Source organism: Drosophila subpulchrella, chromosome 3L (assembly GCF_014743375.2).
Source record: "Drosophila subpulchrella strain 33 F10 #4 breed RU33 chromosome 3L, RU_Dsub_v1.1 Primary Assembly, whole genome shotgun sequence".
Classification (NCBI taxonomy): Eukaryota; Metazoa; Arthropoda; class Insecta; order Diptera; family Drosophilidae; genus Drosophila; species Drosophila subpulchrella.
Genome location: NC_050612.1, coordinates 17507977 through 17531675, shown reverse-complemented (window position 1 = coordinate 17531675; position 23699 = coordinate 17507977). Strand labels below are relative to the sequence as shown.

General features: G+C 35.7%; 1 protein-coding gene and 1 long non-coding RNA gene across 2 annotated transcripts in view; one reads left to right on the top strand and one right to left on the bottom strand.

Annotated features, from left to right (window-relative positions):
• LOC119555006 (ecdysone-induced protein 75B, isoforms C/D) overlaps positions 1–23699 on the top strand; it is a 107601-nt gene that overhangs the window by 9692 nt on the left and 74210 nt on the right. The gene's annotated exons all lie outside the window — the stretch shown is intronic.
• On the bottom strand, positions 1993–10319 carry LOC119555007. Its single transcript, XR_005219851.1, has 3 exons — positions 9999–10319; positions 2091–2707; positions 1993–2026 (listed from the first exon to the last, which is right to left on the bottom strand). It is a non-coding gene; the product is annotated as an uncharacterized LOC119555007 (long non-coding RNA).

Below are 23699 nucleotides of genomic sequence, written 5' to 3'. Positions count from 1 at the left end.
TTAAGTATGCCATTCAAAAATATTACTATTTTAACTAAATAGAAAATATTTGATCTCTTACTGATCATTACTTACTGATACAAAAAAAAATTGTTTGGATATCCAAGTTAGTCCTTATATCGCAGTACAAACGGGCGGAGTATTGGAAGGCAATAAGATAATCTTTTCACATCAGATTTGTTGAATTCCCAGACCACCTTTCCCTTTTATTTCTGCATATTTTTATCGCGCAAGCAATATGTAGAACTCTAGAGATAACAGAAAAGTAAGAATAGTTTAAAGTGGTAAATGTAGAGATCAGTTGGCCATCAACAGCTATTTGCTGTTTGCTTATACCTATGCAAATATTTTGACTAATCTCAAGTAATCTTGGCAAAATGTTATAAAAAACGAACAACTGTGTCGTCTTTTACAGCAGTATTATTTAATAAGAACGTATTTGAGAGTGGTACCTGGGTAACAAACATAAAAAATAAAGAATCCACCTATTTCTCAAAGTGAACTCGGTTAAGTCAAATTGATTTTAAATATTAAATATCCTCAATTTTTGACGTAGTAAACTCACCTGATTTGCAAATACTTTTACTCTATATTGTTGTGGCCTTTACATAAAATAATCTTAAAGATAATTCGATTTCCTTTTGATTTCTTGCCAAATTTTTAATAAAAAGGAAACTTATATTATAAAATCTTCAAGACCACAAACAGCAAAACACTTACGGTTCTTTTGCTCTGTAATATTTATATTACGTCAGATATTTTAAACACAGTCAATATTTTAATAGAGAAATTTTCCTTTTGACGCTTAGTGCTCTTTCTCGCACTTCCGATTTGAGTCCATCCAAAACGCGGTGTATTCTTGTTTTGCACTGTCAATCCCATCCGAAAAGATTGTGAATTTGGAAATTATTTTAATGCCAAGTCTGCCTTACATATAAGCACATATAATGTGCGCTCATAATATGTATCACTAAATTTAGGAAAAATTGATATAAAATTCATTAAAAAATAAGCAAACGAGCAAAGACGAATTTAACTTCGGCGAGCCAAAAACTATTTAATCTTCCACCAAGTCCAATTAAATCTTATTTGCTTTGTAGAAATAGAAATAATTGTCAGTTTTTGAAAGATTTCTATTTACAAGGGACTGCAAGTAATAATTATTGAACATTTTAAAAAAAAAAAAAAAAGAAGAGAAAAGTAATGTCTTTTGAAGTTTATATTTTAAAACATGGTTAAATTGACAAAATTAATCTTTGTAAGACCTTAAACTAAAGAAGAAGAAGTTAAAGGTCTAAAGTACCATTTCGGACATACTCTGGTTCTGGTCTACGAATAGTTTAGCTGTTATTAATTATTATTATTATTATTATTATTATTATTATTAGCTGTTAAAAGTGCCTGAAAACCCAAAAATTTGACGTGATGATACATTTTTAAGTTTAGTGTCGAACTCTACACCTAAAATACTTTCAGATTTTGTAGCGATAAGTCTTGGGTTTTTTTTTGTCGGAAATCAGTCGCTTTGCTGCTGGCATATCTCCATCTTCTCCGCAACCCCTTAGCTGAGTACGGTTTATCTCTCTTTTTTGTTGCCCTTTTTGAAAACACATTAAAATTTATTCCCGCTTAATACGGTAATTAATTATAGACAAAACAATTTCTACATATCTAAGCCAAATTTCTTTTACTAAGCTTTTTGTCCCAAAATTCGCGGAATTTACAAAATGCCTCCGACGTCAAGTTATGTGTAAAGTTTTTAGAAATCTGAAAACTTTGTTAATTTTTTAAGCTTTGGTTTAACAGTATTTCAATTCAGCACGACCTTGTATGTCTTGAAACCTATGTTGGATGTAAAAATATCCTTTAAGCATAAGATTCTCACTAGCCTATGGATGGCCTGATACCGTCTTTACTATATAATAAAACAATTTGTACACTTACACAATGGGAAAATAGACAAAAGGGCGACTATTGGGTAAAAGTAGCTTATAACTTTTCCCACTTTGAATAGCCATTTAGAATGCTGTAAATAAAAAAAAACAAAAAGTTTCGAACATGCATTAAAATTGAATTATAATTATACTTACCAGCTTCATTCCAATCAGCAATAGAGTCCCAGCAATAAAATACGAAATGGTAAATATCGTTGCCATAATTGAAATAAGCTCGTATTTATTGTATAACGATGAGGGAACTATAAAACTTCCAAGAGAGTAGATATTATATTGACTATATGGGTCAATAATAGAATAAAGATTTAAGCTTGTGCCGATCGCACCAAATACTATGCACCATATTGCATAAAAGCACGACCAGCTCTTGTATGTATTCGATTCACACATCTCTTAAACTTAGACGAAATTAAGATACATATATATTTATGAACAATATGCTAGGCAGAGGGATTCAACGAAGTACTGACGGGTATGTATATATTCTCATAGCCGTCTAGGATCCGCAAATTCGGAAGCTTACGGATTGAATGTTTAGAGGACAGGAAACATCGATGCTTACATTTTTATCTTTACATTTAACACTTCTTCTTTTGTTGTATGGAGTATCGGTATAGTGTCTTATGAGTAAATTTTCCAAAAGTCTTACAAGTTTATTATTATTTATTTGCCATCACTTTGACTGCTTGGTATTTTCATTAACGTTTAATTAGAACATATGGTTTGAGATCAATAAATTTCGGCTGGATATACTGCAATAAGACAATGAATTGTCTAAGTAATTAATCAATCTCTGCAATCTTGCTTTAAAAATGTTTAATATGTTTTTTTCTACTGATTGGCCCATTCCTCATATGACATTATCTTTAATATGAATATTTGGATAAAGTGTTATTTTGTCACGTGCTAGTGTTGTCCCCTTGGCTTTAAAGTCTGATTCAGTTGGGTGGAAAGCTTTAAATTTCTTATAACCAGCACAGAACTGGCGCTGAATCATCTCTATTTGGATTAGATGACGGTTTGACGGGAAGCCCTATGGGCACGCAAATTCGCAGAGGTAAATCCGAGCGTTCTTTCAAGGTAACCCACAAGTTAAGGTCGTTTTCGTTAAAATTTCTTAGAAAAACATGATTTTTGGATCTAAAAAAATATTTTACCTATTAAACATCTTGTAAAGTCTGGTAAACGAAGTAGTATTATTTTGTTTGATATTAGAGAAAACGATGCACACCTTAAATTCCACATGAGTCATTTACAAAAATAACGAGTAGACTTCTCAATGTTTATGCAAATACCAGCCCTTTCAAAACCTCCCTATAACCCCTGTGCCACCCAACAGTTGCCCTAAATTGCACATTTAGGTCATGAACCGGAAACGTCTTAATTACATGAAATAAGTGAAGCTCAAAGTCAATTTAAATGCACCACAAAAGTGAAAAATGCAGAATGAACAAGAAAATCAAAAGTGCAAAAAAGTGGGGGGAAAAAAGGCGCAGACAGCGGAGAATCGCATACATAAAAAACTCGAATCAAGTTAAATAATTAAGCTGGCCAGCAAAGCAGAACAACAGGAAGGGAAAAAGGGGAGAGGAGATCGGGAGGGAAAGGGAGAAATCGGCTAACAAAGGGCCTGGCTGGACTCTTCAAAAATAAATAAAAAACAATTTGAACGAAATCTCTGTAAACAACGCAGACAACCGTCGCCTAAAAATGAGAAATCTTGATAAAATATTTTTAGTTTCCTTTTTAGGTTCGTGAATAATCAATTTTTTATTTTTAAAACGATTTTAAAATGAAAAATGATGGCCATTTTAATGATTTTTATTAAATTTTAACTTATAAACTAAAAATTTAAACTAATTTTCATGTATATAAGATACTCACGCTTACAAAATCATTGTTTCACAAACTCAAACACTTACAGCTGAAATGTATTTTAATTTTAGTCAAACAATTTTTAATAATGTAGAATAAAATATTTTTTCATTTATTGTTTATTATTTTAAAGCATTGTAGAAAATTTGAGTAAACTGAGAAATTTTAATAATTTTAAACCATCCAAAAAGATTGAAGTACATTTATAAGAATAATAATATATCCCTGCATGGTTAATACCAATTGGGTATGCAAAATAGTTCATTTGGAAACCTACAAAATAAGTTGAGGTCAAACATTATGATCTGACAACTCTAACAGTTGAATTAATATCCTTTCGTTGAAATCCTTTACAATCAATAAAAAAATATTTGTCGCCTCCGCATCACCACTGTTTCAAGAATAAGTATCTCAAAAACAGAGGCAGGGAAGATAAATCGAAGACCTTGAACTTTGGTAACAACAAAAGCATGCAGAGCAGTTCAAGCGGCGAAGAAATGAGCCTGGAAAAAATCAAGATGAAGAAGGGGCAACAGTACCAGCATTAAATCAAGCAGACCAAAGGTCCAATGTAGGGCAGACAGAGGAGGACGGCAACAATGGAAAGAGAGGGGAACAGGGAGGGATTCGTCTGGTTATTAGCAGGATCGGCGAAGAATAAAACTGGTTGCACAGGGAGCGCATAAAGAACCTCCTTCTCAGGCAAGTGCCATTGACCTAGAAGCAAAAGTCGTTGGCTTCTTGTGGATCGCAAAGAACCCAACCCGTAGAAGGAAAGAGATGGAGATAGGGGTGTAGAAAGAGGCGGCAAGCGAGTCGGGAAAGTGGGAAGAAGTGCACAAGGAACTATTCTTTTCAAAAAGCCAAATAAATTGAAATTCCAAAAATAAAATAGCAATAAACTACCACTTAAGTAGAAAAGCAGCATTTTGTTTTTGGAAAGTGAAACAGTTTAACTTCTATAACTTGAATCTTCATCGACTAGTAAAGACTTCCAGATACATGTACTTTGAGTAAGAGAAAAAAATATTGTTTTAAACTTATAGAAAAATTTGACTTATAGAAACGTTGAAGAAAGCTTTGACCAGAATGTCTTGTTTGAGCTTAAAAAACGCAAGTTAAGCTCGAGCCTGGGAAGTTCAAATGTATCTTACAAATTTATTGTTGAAAACTTTAGGGTACTATGTTTTAATGCATTTTTCGCTGTGCAAAGGAACTTTAAGTTTGGTAGGTGGGCTGGCCTTGATATTGTCAACGACATGACTTCACCCAAACAACAAAAACAACCACATCACCGACAGCAAAAATTTAAAAATACAGTATCAGAAGAGGGAGATCGCCCGGGGGAAAGGCGAAGAGTGGGCTATAGAGCGTCACGCTTGGGACTTGGGGGCGCTATTTATACATTTTTCCTCTTGTGATCTGCTTTTTGTTTATTTGCGCGCCTAAAAACGTTCGCAGATTTCGCCCAGCCCCTCTGATCACCTCTTTTGCCCCAAAACTTCAACCAACTCGCTGCGATTCGAATCGCGGCTGTACTCGAATATGCAATCTGCATTCCCTTCTATATGCTATTGCCATCCCGCTCCGGCCTGTGAGATATAGCTCAAGTGCAGTGCCCTTGACTTAGGTCAATAACACGATTTGTTGTTGTCGTTGTTCAGGTTCTTTGGCTAGCATTTGGGTTCGGTTTTATCGGCATGATGCATTCCTTGAAGGGACTAACTAGGTGAGAACCAAAATTTGCTTTATTAATACAGTTTTGTTTCTATAAAGTTGTTATAAGGACTTTCTTAGTAATATAATTTTAGCCCACTGCAAAAATAGTTAGCTTATTGTACGACTTTTCCGAAGAACTACTTTATCTAATCTATAATCTATATTTTCGGTTCGATAAAAATCTTTCCTATTTTGGTAAGCGGATCATAGAACGTTTTGACTGATAATTTGGAAGCAAAATGTGTATTTCTTACCTTAAACCACGCTATCCTTAAGTCTCTTATAATTTCTTAACTGCAATTATTGTGAAGATCACGTAAAAATAATAAAAAACTACTAGATATTACAAATTAAGTTTTGCTGCTAAAGACTGCGGGGCAATCATAGAACAATTTGATTGCTAACCTGGAACATTAAGATGTTTTCCATCACAAAAACTTGGCTAACCTTAATTCTCTAATATTTCCTTAAATGAAATTTTTGCGAAGATCATGTATAAATGGTATACCTACTAGTTAGATTAGTCCCAATCACCACCTCATATCCATTCATTGAATCCAGACCACCGATATCCGGCCAGCCAAGACTTTATTAACCCAAACAAACACCGAAAGTATTCGCACACGTCGCCACTTGAATGGCTCATCCTTGGACATGCCATTGCCACTTGACAGTGACCTTACAACCGCCGAACGTGGCACCACCCAGTGGCCCACAGCCACCCCTGTACCACCCCTGTAATACCCCCAATTTAACCCCCGTGTGCCCTTCATTGGGCTGCAGCGGCTGCATAACCTTTGCCTTGCATTTGGAGGCGATGCGCATGAACCTGACATTGAACGTGATGGCAATGAAATTTTCTTACCCGCTTCCGAGAACGAGAGAGAGAGAGAAAGAGATGGGAAAGCAGCGATAGAGAGGGCAATATGGGGCTTTGGGTGGGTGAAAGGCAAGTTAAAACTTTCCCGTACCGCAGGTAAATGGGGGCCAGCATTTTTGATGGCTTTCTACTATACATTGTTGCTCTGCCGGGTTCTCAGTTCGGTATAGTTAGGGGCTGGGCTATAGGGGTTATAGCGTGGGCTACCAACGTTGTATCGGAGGTCAGGTCAGGGCCAAAGCACTTGACATTTCTCCCCCTGCCACAAGCTCATAAATATTCCGGTTCCCTAGACTTCCCCTACTTATATGGGTTACTGTGTCAGGCAAAAGTTGAATAGGATAGTTCTTATAAACAACATCGGATCGGTGGACTACCAGGTGTCATTGACCCATATGTGGAAAGCAAACATCAATAAAATGGAAACCAATTAGTCGGATTTGATTACAATAATTATTCAGGGAAATAGTGCAATATGTACTTAGTATTAAATGGGAACAGCTTATTTGTATAAGGGCCGTACTTCAAGTTGTTAATTGTAGGTAAGGGATAATATTTCACTGGACCTAAACTTAACTTCGATCTTAATTGAGCATAATATAAGTAAAGTTGTATTATTTGTTAGATAAATTTATTATAGTATTTCATTCATTCAACATCATTAGTTAATATCGTTTAATCAAAAAACTTTGTGTTTTCCCTTTATGCCTGATCAGTCAATCAAACCCCATTAGGCCGCCACCTAATTGCTGAGTCGGAAGGGTTCGATGGACTTCCTCTATTATACCATTTTCCTAATTTCCTAATACGGGCTAATTGGACGATTATCGATGAACTTAAGACCTGTCCTCTTGTAACTTATTTGGAATCGAATTTCACCATGAATAAACTAGACCCAGTGACACCGAAACTTTTGTCTTCGCCCAATGCAATTGAGCCGAACTAACTTTAAGAAGAAGTGAAGAGTTTGGAAAGTAATGGGGAGAAAAGATTGCAAAATGTGTTCATAACACAAAATTAAATTACGATGGCTACTCTCACGTAACAGAAATGTTTCCGCTGAGTTTTCTTTTCCCTTTATCCCTTAGTTTTGTTCCCTCCCGCTTTTCAGCAGTTCTGGAAAACTGAGTTGATGTGGCCTCTCGTCAGATGCACTGAAATATACTTGTTTATTTACTCTAATTTTTTTCCATACTAACTTAATATTTTTTTTGGAAAATTATTAAAATAAGAAATTTATTTTGTAGCTTAAATATTACTTGTACGCTGTGGGGACCTTAATGATATTTTAATTTATAGCGATTTTTTGTATCCTAAATATATATCATAAATTGATGGAATTGCGTTTTATATACCATTTTAATTTAAATTGGGACTGTTAAGTTTCGTCAAATGATTACCTTATCTAATTTGTTTAATTCAAGATTTTTACATAATTGTTCCCTTGTTTTTTTCCGTGTATATTGCTTCTGCGGCTGCTGAAATTGACAAGTCCTTGTTCATGGTCAGGGCCGTGTTGTGGGCTGTGTGTGAGTGTGAGTGTGTGGGGGGGGGGGGGGTTTCTCAGTATATCTGTGTGGCAATGAAATGTGCATGCGTTGACAACTACAAAAACAGCAACAACGGCCTGGGCGCGTGCTCTTCGGCTTGTATAATGAACGCACAAGGACAAGGATAAGGACGAAAACGACAGGCTCCCACGCTCCCCATATCACTAGCCTCCTTTCTTCGTTGCATGTGTGTTTTTTGTAAGATAAGCAATGTCAATGTCAACTTATAATTGCCATTTTTCCTCCAATTACCAACACTTGAAAGTAATGAACATTGATTTTTTGACGTTGACTTTTAGAGGATATTCTCTGGTACACTAACCCAGTTCCCTTCGCCTCTTGACATTCAATCCTTCATAATTCGGTTCCTTCTATATTTGGCTGTTTCATAAGCTCTCCTCCTATCGTTATTATTTATTTTGGTGAAATTTCGCTTGGGGGAAATATTCGATGAGAAGCCTTGGCTCACTTCCGTGCCTTGAGTAATTTCCCTGGCATTTTGCCCACTGTGCTGCCAGAGTTGCCACCGCAATTCACTCACTCAATCATCAATTGTGCTTTGACGTAGCTTATGGGTCTGTATTGACCTCACCCACATTACTCTATTTCATTTGTATATATAGATTTCCCCACTCGTCTGTTTTGTGACATTGAAAATATATATTTTTGTGTCTGAGTACAGGCCATATTGAACGATTCGATGTCGGTTAGTCGACCGCCAGTTTCCGCATTAAGTTTTCTAATGAACTTGGGCGAGTTGGGGAAAGGTGCACAGGTGGAATTACAGGTGCACATTTATAGGAAGCAATTCAAATTATTTATTGACAGACGGTTTATCAAGCGAATCGGTTTCTATTGGGGAAATATTATTAAATATATTTTATGCGAATCGATTTCTAATGGGGAAAATTAATATAAATATATTTAAAAATTTAAAATTAAAATTCGATAATTATTAATTTATAAGATTTATATTTTGCATTTAAAATTTTAAAATACTTTCGAAGGCTTTTTAAAATATTTCATTAATTTTAACAACAGAAACCTTTCAAATGAACCTTACTATTAAAGAAAAATTAAAGATCATATATTTTTAAGGTTCTTTGTAAAATATTTTAGCTTACACTTAATATTTAATAATATATTCTAAGAACATTTATGAAATTGTATTTTTCATTAAGAATGTGAGTATACAGGCAGGCTTTTCATTATTTTTTAGAAACAGAAACCTTATAGATGGACCTTTACTTTTCAAAATAAACTAACGATCTTATATTCTTAAGGTCCTTTGCGAAATATTTTAATTTACAATTAAAATTCTTGTGTTCTAAATATAGTTTTGATCAATCAACTGAAATAATCTCGATAATTTTTGAACAATGGAAAATCGCATTTAAAATATTGCCAGCCAGCGCCACTCACACACACACTTGAGGGTATAATAAAAAGTTATAATAATAACAAAACAACCGCAAAAAGGGGCAGTGAGAGAGAGAAAGATAGGGAAATGTTGGGAGGTCTGGGGTGGGCGGTCTGTGGGCTGGGGGGTGGGGCTGGCCTTGCCTGAGGTCTTGTGTAAGCGACTAAATGGGGACCTACGTAATGTGTGTCACTTGCTCCACACTCTCACTCACACACACAGAGGCGAGAGAGGGAGGCAAAAAGTAAAATGAAAATAAATTGTGATGGTCAAGGTCGTTGGCATGTGCGCTTTGCGCAATAAAAACACAAAAACCGGGCACAGAAATGAGGAAAACTGTGCAAAACAAACGGATAAAAGTTGGGGAACTCTCGACACGATGTCTGCAAATCTTAGAGGACCGAACTGAGCCCCCCCCACCAAAAAGCTGACCCACATTTAATATTTATAATTAATCTTGTCTTCTCTTTCTTTTGTTGCAGGTATGTACCAAAATGCCCCGTGGTTTAACTGTCAGGCCCAATTAAATGTAAGTCACTCTCGGATGTCGGTTAATGCCACTCAAAGTCAATTAACTGGCAATAAAGCCAGGGGCTTACCTTTGCTATGGGAACCCCGTCCAATTAACCCTGGCCAAGGACTCGTTGCCCATGTCCTTGCAGCCCCCTTCCGCATTTCATTTTCCCATTTTCCTATTTTCACATTTTTCATTTTGCATTCCGAGGGCGAAAGCTCTCTCCTGCGCTGAAGGTTACTCGCGATCAAGGGCAGCTCAATGTCGGATCCTTGGTGCAGGATACGGCTGCACTGCACCGGCGCAAAAATGAAGGTCAACACAACACTGAAACCATGTTCTGTGGGGGAGGATTTAAATTCAGAAACTTTTTGAAAAATATTAGAATGAAAATGTTGAAGGAATGTTGAACACGTGCTATATGAAGTAAAAATTGACTTCGGTCTGGATGAAACTATTTGGTTTTAGTCACAAAACTCTAAAGCAATTCGATGGGATATTAGATTTTTGCATGCTAACATCGAAAAAATGTATTAAAATATCATACAAAAACGGTTTCTACTAGTTAAGTGTATTTATATTATAAGTATTTTTAGGTGTTTTAAAGATATATTTAAAATGTAATCAAAAAATTCTGTAAAATTAGTTTTTGAAGTAATCATTGTCTAAGTAAAGTTTGAACAGTTGGTAGCTTAAAATATTTTTTTTTTATATCAAGTTTTTATAAAATTAAATTCTGTCTAGAAATTATTTTGTCACATTATTTGATGTGCTTTTAGCCCGATTTTCAAACAGCTGTTCAACAGATTCTCTTTGCCGCTGCAACTGTTGCACTTCCTTTCGGCAACTTGTGGCTTTTCACCTGCAGAGAAATGCAGAAAGCTCTCTCCTTTCACTTATATCTCTTCGACTAGAACCTTTCTCTAGTTAAAGGGTTGCCTATAGTTTGCAATTTAGCTTTTTAATAGTTGCAACTATTTTATAGAGCTTTTAGCTGCAAATGCAACCAAAGTGCACTTTACCAAGCTTTTTATTGTAGTCTCAGCTTTTTGAATTTTCATATCCGGCCGGGAAAACTTTTTTCTAATGCAACTGGAAAATTTTCTGTTAAAGCTTTTCCTCGGTGCACTTTATGCAGGTATTAAGGTTCCACCACCCGGCAATAGATGGCGGCAGGGAGTTGTGGTTAAAAACTATTTTGATTTGACTGGTGGAATTTAAAACACAAATATCATTGTATTTCGTGCCGACCGCTGATAAAATATTTAAATAACCTTTTACTTCTACATTGGCACAAAAGTTGAGTAATTTATTAAGGCAGTTTAAATCAACGTATTATATGAATAAAACCATTATGATTTTGACTCTTTGCTCAATTTTGTAAACCTCATTTATTATGTTGTTAATCCAACATAATCCCAAACAAATAGCGCCACAGCCACAAGGACCCACAGGCACACTTGTTAACTAGCGTAGGCGACCTTAACCTTGAACAAGCGAAACCATTAGTTCCTGTTGTTGTTTATTTTTGGCTTCTCAGCCTAACGTGTTTTGGGCGAATTTGTGGGCAGCAACAAATTTAATTAAGCGTTTCAGCCGGCAGCGAAAAAATATTTCAAATATTTCTCCTGAACTTTGCTCGTTTTTCTCGGGTCTTTCCTTTCCTTTTCGGGCCCAATGTTTCCTTACAGCCATTAAGTTCGGTTTGGGTGTTGGCAGGCGTAGTGGGCTGTTAACCGAGTTGATTGCCACCACCTCCAATAGAAATGGGCCCATAAATTTGGCACATAACTCTCACACGCATTAGCACTTTGTCAATGTGTTAGCTTGCCGTCTCTATCGCTCCTGCGGTGGCAAATCCATCAGCCTGTCTCTTTCCCTTTGCCTTTTTGACCGGGCATGTGTCGAATTTCGTTGGTGGCCTTGACTTTTAGTAACCTTTCGGTTAATTCTAGTGTTATTAATGGAGCAATTCGTGGAAATTGCTCGCTGTGCTCTCTCATTCTCTTTCTTTTCCATTTGGTTCTCTCTTTTTCATTATTAGGGCTCACTTTTCATACATTAATTGAGTTCGTATTTACAAGTCCTAAAACTTCTAGAATGCTCCAAAATTATGATAAATGGTTTTAAGTCCCGCTCATGCCAAAGAGCGGAAAACATTTACAAGCTGACAGGATATACAAATTTGGCATTGGCCCCGGCAATGTAAACCACCTTCATTTGCACTGTACGAAATTGTTTGTGGTTGAGTAACTACTTAAAATTAATTGAATAAAACTTTATGTACATTGTTACTAGGATTTAAGCTTTTCAAAGCAAACATTTTTTATTTTTAGTAAATTCGAATGCTATATTTCTAACATTTTAGTTTTTGTTATCATAGGTTCTTTGTGTATATAAGGAAAATGAGTACAACACATTTTTCGTTCTTTAAATATTCTATAATCTGTTTAAGAACAAGATCTAATTGATTCTACATTTATTTATCTCAATATAATGTATGTAAGATATGATCCTAAATTTGAATATATTCTTGTTAATACTTTTTTTACCCAACTGTTTCAGCTGGTAAAAGCAAATTCATGGTCATTGTGTCAAACCCCCTCAAGCGAAGTCAAAACCACCTACATAATCCGCTTTGTATGCTGGGTTGTCAGCCCAAGCCCCTTAATATCCACCCATAATGGCCCACTAAAATCCCATCCCCTTGCAGCCTCAAGTTTGGGCCTGTTGGGCTAGGCCCTTCTCTCATGGGTTGTGCTAAAAATAACCCATACGCCCCATAGGCCCACTGAGAATTTTTTCTTTTCTTGCTTTACTTTTCTCTCTCGCTCCCTTAATGTAAGCTTTGGCCTGCCATTTCTTAGGAAATATTTGTAGGAGCCTTATTATTTGAATCTGAATTGCCTAAGACTGTGGGAATGTCTAAAGTTTTCTGGTATTTCTGCTGATATCCTTTGGCAATATGTTCTAGTACATATCAAAAATTGTTCATGTGTTCACGACTATACTTCATGAAGAATACTTATGTATTGTATCGTAGAACTGTCTAAAGCTAGTAAACTGATATAAGTTTACTTTTAATCAACAGAATCTTTTAATCTATTTTATTTTTAAAAGTTGTTTCTATATTTTAATTTATTCTTAATATATCGCAGAGCTGACAAAAATTAATCGGGCCACATATTCTTATACACAACCATATATGACACGTTTTAAAATAAATGTTATATTTATATTTGTCTTATACTTCCTGAATATAATTCATCTAGCTGTCAACTCTCATCTTTCTGAAAGCCTTCCATCTCTTTTACACAGTCGTGACCTAATGACCTAGCTGTATAGAAGCTTTCGTCGGCCTACTTTGCAAGTTGAAGTCTTCCGAAATGTGATTTTTTAGCCACCCCCAGGTTTTTTACCCACCTTCACTCAAATTTTAAGGTGGCACATATGTTTTAGCTTATTGAAAACCACCCATATAACGCCCCTTTTTGTGTTTATTAAGCTCTTAAGTGTATTGGCGTTTTGTTTATTTTTCGCTTGCTCACCTAATGCGTATTAACTGCCCAAAAAATACACACAAAAAAAGGGAAAACATATTCCTGTGTGTGGACTGCCTCAATACTTCCTCGAAAAGCTTTTCCGCATAATTTTCCCGCTTTCCTTTTCGAGAGCTTTCCCAATAAACACGGCAACAAATGTCGCACGCGCTGCTGCAACAATAAAAGCAAACACAGGCTGTGGAAACTGCTGATTAAATATATGTACACATCATTTCAAAACAGTGGCTACAAAAATATTCACACACACATTTAGTAAATATAAAGCAAGCCAAAATTACAGTAAGCACCGGAAATGATAAGACCAAAAAAATTGATTCAATTAAATAACAAAGTATGTATACCACAATAAAAGAATTTTCAGAGCAACAAGAAATACCTTTGACAAAATATATAAAAGAAAAATATTATTTAAATTAGGGATGGCTTAAAAACCGAAAATGTTAAGTCCAAAAAAATGCGTTCAATAAATTAATTAAGTATACCACATTAAAAGAATTTTTAGAACAACAAGAAATACCTTTGACAAAATATATAAAAGAAAAATATTATTTAAATTAGGGATGGCTTAAAAACCGAAAATGATAAGTCCATAAAAATGCATTCAATCAAATAATTAGGAATACCACATTAAAAGAATTTTCAGAACAACAAGAAATCTATTTTTTGAAAAATACATAATACACAAATATTATTTAAGTTAAGGATGGTTGATAAAATGTATAGTATTAATATTAATTGAAATATGAGGTTATCATTAAAGTTATTATTGTTTCTAAAATTAATGTAAAATGTTATTAGGTTTCTTTGAAATATTACAATTTTATGAGTTAAAATGAATAGATTTTCCTATTTTAATGCTTTGCAGCATATATTTATTATTTTAATCAAGCAATAAATTCTTTCTCAGAAATACACTGTATGTACCAGAATATTTATTAATTTACAAACATGTTATACATACATATATAAAAGAAACAGACGCAAAAAGGAAAAAAGCAGAAGCCCACCCGCAGTCGACGTCGACGTCAGCGTCGCTGCTGTGTGTATTTGTTGCTGTTGTTGCCTGCCGAGTAAATAGGTGAACGACCGTCGATAATACGCGACCTTCAAAATAATCTGGGCCAAGTGCTGTCCCAGTGTGCGGTGGTATGTGTGTATCCGAGTGTGTGTGTGTGTATCTGAGAGTGCCCAACATTCACGCCCTCTCACTCACACTCTCTCCCGCAGCCACCCCCTTTTTGGCACCCTCTTTCGCATTCCACACCATTCGCTCTCCCTCTCTTCTTTGTTTGTGTGAATGACTTTTGTCGCCCGCTTTTGTTGTCTGCTCATTGGAGAATATAAATTGTATTTATGCGCTTCCTATCACAAGTTTTTCTATGAATACTCAACAAACATTATTTTTAATCTTAGAAATACTTACGATGTGCCTAGACCATTTATTTCAACTATAATTTACTTGTATTTGTTGCTGTGGAAATTTTTTTAATAAATTAGAACCGATCACTAAGATAATAAAACAGATTTTACACATTAGTATTTTTAAGTCAAAGATTTAAATCAATATTTTCAAAACTCATATTTGTCTAATATTTGCAGATTACAAAAGAAAAATATGTAAGCTTTAAGGATATACATTTATCTTTAAATCTATTAATATATTTAATTCCCTTAACTAAAAATAAAAGATATATTAATGTTATAAGCCATTTGTTCAAAAATCCTTCTATTTGAAATCCTGAAACTGAGAAAATCATTAAGCTTTTGACTCTCAAAAGCCCAGGACGAAGCTTTTCCAAGCTTTTCACGCACTTTTCGTGACGTTTTGAAGGGCCAAAGTCGTTGCACTTTATCCAGGACAATGACATGGCACACATACAGAAACACTCCCTACACAAATTTTGAAATTACCTCGGGATGACCAATTGTCGAGACACTTGAATTGCATAGCAGTTATTTTCGGTTTTGATTAAAATTTTAAAATTGTCCTTCTTTCGTTTTGTCTTTCACATCATTTTATGTTTGCCGAAGGTTGTCGAAGTAGGTTTTAGGTTGTAAAAACGGTGGGACACCATTTATCGGCGCCTTCTGTTCCATTTGCATGGAGTCGAATCGCTTTGGGGGTGAGCACAGTTCATGTCCTTGGACGAATTTCCCCGAGAGTTGAATAGACATTGAAGGTTATCCACTCTATAACTATATATGCATGCTTAAGTGAGTTTGGTGAGAGGGTGTTTGTGGGAAACAACGTCAGCGGATTAAGCCATTTGTATGTGTTTGAGGTTAGTCTTGTGAATCTGGGCAATTTGTAAAAGTTATTGGGGGATGAAGTTAACCAGTCTTTAACTGAATTCCAATAAGCTTTCCTATAAACTTAGATCATTTATATAAAATTGATTTTATTGTGAATATGTCATTCGGTCCACATGGCGTATACTTAATATTCAAAATAACCCTTTCTTATGTAAAATCATTTCTGTTTTTTTTTAATCTGAATATTATCCCCTACAACTGTTTATGGTAAATTTCCTTGGTTAACTTCCAAGAATTTACTTTATTATTAAATTCTCGTTTTCCTGTTCTACAATTATCCGTGGTCATCTTACACCGGCCGCAACCTTCCATTCTCTTTCAAAAGTGTGTTTCCCCATTAAGTTAAGCCCCTTCTCCTCTCGATTCTCAGTTCTCAACGGTGTTGGCCTAATCGAATCAGCGGCGAATTGCTGGTGGGTTAAGTGCTTTTTATTTTCACACCGTTCGGCGCCTAACACGTTTAATGGAGCACTAGTGGCAGCAACAAAAGCCATTTAGCACAGAGACAAAATTATATATGAATCTAAAAAAATTGTTTTATATTATGTATGGTTTATAAGGTAAAATTTAGTTATTTTATCAATGCAACACTCTTATGGTTTTTTTTTCCAAGAGTATGCAATAATATATATTGTCGTGGTAATTTTTCATAGCATACTTTTGAGATACAATTTCTAAGTGTTTTCAAATCCCTTCAGATTTTCAATTAATTTAAGGATGTCTTGATTAATTAGTTTTTTTTTTTAATTTGATTTAGTTATTACAAGCTTACATGGTTTTTTAATTTTTAATCTTTTTTTAATTTTTAAATTTCGCGTTAACTACATTTAAGTGGTATTTTTCTCATTTTTCTTGGACTTTATTTTGAGGTTCAATTATTTTTAACTCATAGCACTTGTATGCAGTCTCTTCTTGAAATATTGTTAAAATGTGTAGATCCCTTTGAAAATCGGCAAATATTAAGACATCATAGTGATTACTTAGCTTAAAACTCAATTCAGCTGACAACTAGGTAGTAGGTTTCTCTCAGTGTGCAGCAGCCCAAGTGGTTCAACCCACACCCAGATGTTGCTGCTGGGCGCTGAGTGCAACGCGAGGTGACCCTGAACCCGTGCAACGACTCAGAACCGCTGGCTGCGACTGCTGGCCGGGATTGTGCAACATGGCAGCCGAATCCGAATTGAGGGCAGACCCAGAGGCACGGCCTCAGTGGGCGGAGATAATGGCCCCCGCCACATCCCTCCATTTACGTGGGGAGTTCGGTTGCAATGAAAAGTTCAAACGCGTTCGCTGACATTTTGCTACACTGCCCAATGTCACTCTTGGGTGACTAAAAAAATCTTAGCAAAAAGGGGGATTGCGGAAAATGGAAAATGGAGGTGACTTAGCTGCTGGCTAGGACAATCCCTATGTAGCTCAAGGATTTGCATTCGCGTTGCACAAGCCACAGACGCGGACTTACCTAACCCAAACATCGAGTTTATGGTCTTCTGATTTGTTTTCTAAGCAGCTGATGCTCTTATGTTGGTTATTTGCTGTTGCTGGTTGATCTTAGTAACAGTTTTAATTGATAATTGCATCTAGCAAATACTGTTGTTACTTTTGCGTAAGATATCATTGTTTAAGTTTGCTGTAAGTACTTTCAGCAAAAGATTTATTTCTTACAAAAGTTGTATATTGAATTAAATGTATAATTTATGGCATTAAATTAAGTTTATTTATTTTAATATTAACTTAAGTTTTGTTTTGTGGTCTTAAATATTAATTATCTTGATAAATATGTATTTAAAAATATTCTTTTCCCAAAAAAATATTTCCATTCATATTTCATTGGACTAAATTTAGAACGTATCGCTATAAATAATAATCGAATACCCTAATTTTGTTTTTAATTGTAGTTAGTTATTTGTTCAGAACTTTAAATGTTTTAAGTATGGTTTTATGTATCGCTAAAATTCATTTTGGTGTATTTCTATTTTTATTTGGGATTCCTTTGGTTGAGCCTGTCTTGTTCCTGGGATTTCCGTTGTCGCTCTCAGGAAACTTTTTGAGTGGTTTCTGCTGTAGGTCTAGTTGCCTTTGCTTGTGTTGCTGTTGCTACTGGCCATCGCCGAAGCCTTTCTCACGCCTCGTTTTTGGTTCGTATCGCTGTTCGTCAGCGCGGCCTTGAATAATTCTTCTGTCATTGGCATTTTCACAGTTCATTTAACTTTGGCCCGCTCTGCTTTTGTTGCTGTTTCTGCGTTTGGGCCAGGACAACGCTTTCGGAGCTTCTGTTGCCAACCGAACTGGCAATCAGACATCGGCAGAGGATTTTTTCAGCTGCGACCCCAAATTCCGCTGTTGATTTTGGCGGCCACAATCTGATAGTCCACCATTTGGTTAAATGTTCGTCATCAACCTGAGCCAATCACTTCTGTCTGGTTCGAGAATTGTCGAAATGAGCTCAAATTATAGTTGATTGCTTAAGGAGAACACAACTATTTGGTAAACTTAATAGTTATGGTTAAAACAAAAAACGAAGCAACAAAGTATGAAAGATATTACAATTAAGGAAATTGTTATTGTTATTTATTGTTTTAATCAAAAAATATTTCTTAAGATTATGCAAAGCTTACAACATTTTTATATGAATATTTCTATAAATTATGAAATTTATATTTTAGGATCTCAAAACATAGAAATAGTTTCTTAATAAAGACTAGGACAATTTTAAGAGAAAGCCCTATATGGTTATAATCTTGGTTCAAATATCTAATATGCAAATTGAGTACCAATTATGGACCGGACTAAATAATTGTTAAAATTCGAAAAAATCCAATAAACTATCTTGAAATCCCCGCGCCATCTCTGTGAAGCTTCCCCAAAACCGCTTGCAAGCAGTGCAAAGCTCCAAGCAAGCAGTGCAAAGTGCTATGGCCACATGGCCGGCCCCAAAAAAAGCGAAAAACAAACCGAACAGCTGATAGAAACTTGCGATTTTCTGCCTCTGCATTTCGGCTTTGGCGCCCCGCGTTTGTTGTTTTGCTTATTATTCTGCGTTCTTCGCTGGCTGCGCGAATACTGAATTCTGAACACTGAGACTGTGCCCGGCGCTCAAAATCTTTCCCAAACCTTTCGGCATTTCCACGTGAATTCTAACGGCCAAAGCACAAATCAAAAATACATAGTTATATTTTTTGAAAAATCCTCAAGTGTCATAAAGAGAGAGAGATAGTGACAAGTCTTTCTAAATGTTAATTAGTTAAGCAATGCATAAACAAATGGTGGCATTTATTAGATGAAAATGCATAAAGACTTGGCCAAAAATAAAACACGTAAAAAATCCTGCATCATCGCTGCTCTGGTTGCTATTTTGTGATATTTCTGTGCACACAAATATTTAATAAGAAATCAAATCAAATTTAAATTTAAATATTTAAAATAAACTAAAAACGTTTTTAGCCAAGACTAGACTAGTTTAGCTAAAGAATTGAACACTCACAAAGGTGCCATAAAAAAGCCTTAAATTATTACAAACAATAACTAAAACGAATCCTAGCAAATTTATAGATCAATCAAATCAATTCCAATCAAATCTAATTAAATTAGTCAAATCAAATCGAGCGACTTAGTAAGACCACATTTGAATACCTCGTGCCACGCCCCCTTTTCAACTGATATCAAACATAATGACGGTGGGCAGTCGGGAGGATCTCTTTGCCCAGGCGAAACATATAGACGATACCGAACGTCTGATTGGACGGGTTTTAGCTGGTGAGTGGATGAATCACCCAAATATATACACATAGGTTATAGATATAGGGTATATTGGTATACTATTGTATAAGTTTTGATATTAATTGGGAATGGGAATCCATCGGTATTTTTAGTTCTTGGGTCTTAATGTTATTTGCAAATCTGCTTGCGCTAAACGAGCTGGGAAAAAACTAGCCCCAAGCCAACTCAGTTTTTATTTTTGATCATATCATTGACAATTACTTAGATTACTAAATTGACCTAATCAAATATGGGTAGTTTCTTATAATACTTGTGTACTCTTAACCTCTGAATAGTTTAGCAATGATTATCACTTATATTGATAGTTTGTTTCCCTACTTCTTGAACTTATATTCGTAACTATGCCTTGATTTATATTATTACTATTTTGATTTTAATTCATTTATATATTATATTATTGTATCATCAATATTGATAAACCTATAATTAAATTAACAAAATTTATAAATAATTTTACATTATATTATTTTGTAACATATATGACCCCTTGAAAGTCACTAAGTTCCCCCCATATTTGTACACCTGCCCTTTCCTGATCCCACACTTATGTTTTTTTCACAACCACAGACCCCCTAGAATTTCCCACTCTCGAGCGAAATGATTTCACTTTCTGTCTATCTTTCTATTGGCTCCATGTACTGGGTGTATTTTTGGCGCTTCCTCGGCGGTCGTTGAACTCATTAACCTAAATTTTTACTTTTGTGCAAAAACAAAAAGCAAACGCAATAATCCGAGGCAGGGAAAATAAGGGGAGGCACGTCATGACGATAGCAAATCGCGTTTGCTCGCCGCCTGTGTTTTTGTTATCTTTTCCGAGGGATTTTTCTGCTGCTTTCGGGCTATAAGAATTTTATTGGCTGGCCACATCCCGGATGAATACTTAATGTATGTCAAATTATGATTAATACTTGCCGCATAATTAAATTACATATTCATGTTTGACAATCAAAATCCCTAGCAGTGAAAAACGCGTTGACGACGAAGCATTTATGCGATGCTCGCAAAGCATACTCGTAAAATTTCAAGAACTTACTATTCTTAAAAATTTTATCAGTATGTATATTTGAGATTCATATTTTTCTGCTGCTTTATTGCCATATTGACTGCTGAATACTTTGTGACGGCATTTTATAAGTATAATAATTTGCTTTGTAATAATGTTGTAAATATTAAAACATAAAATATATAAAAATACAAAATATCTTTAAAAATGTACCCTTGAAGGTATGCTACAATTTTTGTAAAAGAGCTGTGTTTAGCGGGTACCTCAAAGTCGAGCTCTATATATTTCTTCCTACAAGTTTTTTCGGTTCTATATTTTAAATTATTTTTTTGTAGCTGCTTTAATTATTATTTGGAGCAGTTCCTATTATCTCAAATTCAAAAGCATGAACGTTCCCAGAGAGTGGGTCTAACCCATGAGAACCAATCAAATTGAAGCCGAATGCGGCGAGAAACCCGAACGAATCCGATGGCGAACGAAAGTAAAAGCACAGCAGCAATATCAGCAATGTCTGTTGCTGTCGTTGATGTGGGAAAATCTAGGCCAGGGACTCGGGCGGTCGTTGAACTTGGCCAAATGTGCGGGAATATATTGCGCGGGAGAAAGGGAACTGGGAGCCATGAAAGTGAATTTCGCTTTCAATTGATAGCGTTTTAGATAGCACAAAGATTGCGGCTGAAATTATTTTATAGACTCTTGGATTGCTTTTTTTTTTTTGGAACTAACTGTTGCAAGTGAATGGCTTCGGTGTCTTATATGTATAGACACATGCACGTGCCACAAGTATTTGGGGCAATTGTTGACATTCTGTGGCATTTATTCCGTTGGATTTATATATTTTTCCGTTTTTTTGTCTGTTGCCAGTTAGAGATTTATGACTGACAATATTAGGTTTTTGCGTTCGAACAAAACGCTCGGGTGACACTTTTTTTGTGAATAAATGGGATTGTCTTCTGACGTCTGGTATTTGTTTGATTCTCTGCAAATGTGGGGACTTTGGAAAAAAACGTTCTAAAATTAAGCACATAAAGTAGTGGCCTTTTGATTAATTGAGCTTTTTGGGACTAACAAAATTCATGTATGCATTTATAATTCAAATGAATATTAATATATAACAATAAAATAAAATAATATATATAATAAAATGGAATATATTCAAATATTGAAAAATAATTTTATTTTCTGTTTATGAGTTTAAAACATACTAATTATACCCGTTACTCGTAGAGTAAAAGGGTATACTAGATTCGTCGGAAAGTATGTAACAGGCAGAAGGAAGCGTTTCCGACCCCATAAAGTATATATATTCTTGATCAGGATCACTAGCCGAGTCGATCTAGCCATGTCCGTCTGTCCGTCTGTCCGTCTGTCCGTCTGTCCGTCTGTCCGTCTGTCCGTCTGTCCGTCTGTCCGTCTGTCCGTATGAACGCTGAGATCTCGGAAACTATAAGAGCTACAATACTGGGATTAGGCATGCAGATTCCTGAGATTCCTGCGCAGCGCAAGTTTGTTTCAGTAGAGTGCCACGCCCACTCTAACGCCCACAAACCGCCCAAAACTGTGGCTCCTACAGTTTTGATGCTAGAATACAATTTTTAGCTGAAATGTATTGTTCTCATCAATACCTATCGATTGACCCAAAAAAAAGTTTGCCACGCCCACTTTAACGCCCACAAACCGCCCACAAACTTCAAAAAATCGTAAGTATGGACGTGGATATCTCGGAAACTATCAAAGATAGAGAATCGGGATCTCAGATTTAGATTCCGTAGCTTTGTACGCAGCGCAATATGCCACGCGAATATGCCACGCCCACTATAACGCCCACAAACCGCCCAAACCTGTGGCGCCCACAATTTTCATGCTAGATACAAAATTTTAACTGAAATTTATTGGTCTCGTCAATACCTATCGATTGATCCAAAAAAAAATTTGCCACGCCTACCCTAACGCCCACAATGCTTAAATCTGTCTTCCGCCGGTAGGTGGCGCACTTAAATCTCGCTTTGCTGCTTACATATCTTCATTTCCCGTTGGTCCCTTAAGCTGAGTAACGGGTATCTGATAGTCGAGGTACTCGACTATAGCGTTCTCCCTTGTTTAGTTTAAAGTTTTCAACAATTTAAATCAATTTTATTAAAATACTTAATAGGCTTATGGCTGACCTAAAATATGGAAGGGTCAAAACATGTAACGTAACAGGTTAATAAATAATAATAACATACTAAGTAATGGCATAACTACATTAATATTGATATCAGCTCCATTTTTGATAGTTAGATATCTATAAGCCTTCCGTTTCTTTGGAAAAGGTTTTTATTTTATTTTTTATTTATTTTTTTTTTTGGATTTTGTCTAAGTTTTTTTGCAGGAGATTAGATAAACGGACGACAGTCGCCGACATTATAAATGAACTCGATAGCTACGCAGTTTATTCGGCCTGGTTATAGAACTGCCCTCTCTGCTCTCCAAATTTTTTCGAAGTGTCGAAAACTTGGGAGAGTTGAGTGCAAATTTATGTTTTCAATACACTTTGAAAAGCATAGAAATGCTTGATTTTAAAAATCCTTACAACCTATGCTGCCCAACCAACTAAATTGTAAAATACCATAGACATTCTCGTCGCATTTCCCCAATTTCCCCGAAACTTTCTCTCTGGTTTTCTCTCTCGTATGTTTCTCTTATCGCACTCCCTCTCTATTTTTCTCTCCGGGGTTCTAGGCACTGTGGCTTTGGCCTTGGAATTGCCACGGCGTTCATTGACCTGCCTCGGCTCGGGTTTGTTTTTTCATTGCTGCCCCTATCTGAAACTATGTGTGTGATTGTAGTGCGCCTGTGTGTTTATTTCTATTATCGCCACAGTCGATGTACGCGGCGATATGATGCCAGCCATATGACCTAATAAAATTGTTTAGTTTTGCTTTATTTTTCACTCTGCTAACATTTGCGTTTGCTGGGGGGATCAGGGGGTTGGCAAGGGGCAGGGGGATGCCAGGGGTGCAAGGCGGTTTCAGTTTCAGTTTGGGACTATAGGTTTGCAAACAGTGCGTATGCTTGATCAAGATCGGATTTGTTCCATGTTTATTTTATTTTTGGGTAAACAAATCATATCTTATGATTCTGTCGT